This window comes from Podarcis muralis, chromosome 2, assembly GCF_964188315.1.
Source record: "Podarcis muralis chromosome 2, rPodMur119.hap1.1, whole genome shotgun sequence".
NCBI classification, from domain to species: domain Eukaryota; kingdom Metazoa; phylum Chordata; class Lepidosauria; order Squamata; family Lacertidae; genus Podarcis; species Podarcis muralis.
In genome coordinates, this window is record NC_135656.1 from 42,773,695 (window position 1) to 42,775,597 (window position 1,903).

A 1,903-nucleotide genomic window follows, 5' to 3' on the forward strand; every position below is an offset into this window, starting at 1 on the left:
AGTGGGGTGGATGTTTTGGATCAGGTTAGCCATATTGATTTGTATGCTGTTGGTGGATTATTGTTGTTGACTTGTTGGGCTGTGTATGTGATAAAAGGGAGCCATAAAAGGCGTCTTCTGCAACCACACCCTAGGCCAACCCCAACCTCTCTCACTACCAAAGGAACACAAGTGAACAGCACAAGCAACGCTGACACCAAACCCTACATACATTAAGCATAACCAGAAACATCGCCACCCGACCCCACCCCCACCCCCACCCATCTTCCCTCCCTCCACCCCTTCTTTTTTTTCTTCCTCCCCCTAATGTCTCAACAAATGAAATGGATTTGTAAAAATGTTACATGGAAAAAATATGAGAGACATTACACTTACTTCTGTAAAACAAGAACATCTTTAATAAAAAAAATTTAAAAAACAGTTAGCAGTGGGTTTTCCCAGGGGGAAGTGGCTGGGCAAGTGGAAATGTAGGTTTGGCAGGGTGTGCACTGATGTTGATTGAATCCCCAGATTAACATGTCCCAGCCTAAGGATGTAGCATCCTTGGATTCTGAGGACCCCAGTGCTGAACAGCCAATCAGAGGTTCCCCTGTTCTGCAGTAGGAGGTTACTGGAGAAGGCTGGGCTCCTCCAAGTGAAGCAGTATCTTGCAGCACAGCACCTAATCAGCCAGATATACCCCTGTTGGCTACCAGGTATACGGGAGGTATTCAATTCAGTTTGCATTTAAATGCAAACCAACCTGATTTGCACTTTTCAAAACAATATGTGAACCAAAACACAGGAATACTTAAAAAATTCACACTGCTCTGAATTTTGCAGTGCAGATCTCCAGCCAAGTAATGTGTACTAATATATATATGTACATACACTAGACTAAGGTGTGCATAAAAAATGCACGTGTTGGTGAAAATAACAGGCAATGGTGCATTATATTATAGAAAATGGCTTTGCAAAAAAAGTATATTAGACTAAATTGCACACAAGAATGTGTATATTAGGTGAAATTTGTGCTAAAATGCTGGTGATTTTCATGAGGGCTTTTAAAAAGTAAATCACTAACTAATGTGGAAATATGGTGGATTGAATTTAAAATTATAAAAACGAGAAACTGAGAAACCAAAAATGATAGATTCGCCCATCCACTCACCCATTTGACCTTACATAGATCTCCTTCATATAAGGGGGGTCTTGATAGGCCCAAGATTGTTCCCAGCATGGAGGAGCAGTGCTTTGGGTGTCTGGGAGGCCTTTTCACTCTTGCCAAATGGCTTTTCAGTGGGAGCTGCAGCATTTGCCCTCATGGCCTGTATCTCATGTGCCTTGAACAACCAAGGGGCTTTATGTGTCCTCCTTAGGTACTATTTCCATTGAGGCATTTCGTATTTTGCTTCACATGTCAATGGATGCTTTCATTATCATACTGTATGTGCTGAAAGGCTGTTCAGTTGGGGGGGGGGAGAGAAGACTATATATTCTGAAAATATTTTTTTCTTTACGCTTTCACACCTTGTCCTGCTGTCCTTCACATTATTTCCAATTTGGTGAAGGTGAAGCTCTCAGGACACGTTTTTTCTCAAAGATCCACTGTGTCGTGTGAGTCACTGTTGTCAAAGAGGGATTTGGAGGAAAAGAGGTTGTGAAACGAATGTGGGCAGGCTGTTTGCCAAAAATGTATGCGCCTCTCAGATTTCTTTAAAAAAGGCATTTTAATTCTTTAGAAAAGTCTGACACAGACTTGAGTCTGATACTTTCTTCACTTCCTGCCTCTAGACAGAAAAGCATGGATCTGAACAACTTTGAAGCCTCACCTACACATTGCACACAAATGTATGTTCGTGTTCATTCCTTGCTTTGTTTCGTTTAAAGAAAAATAACTTTGGAAGAAGGGAATTCCGATTGG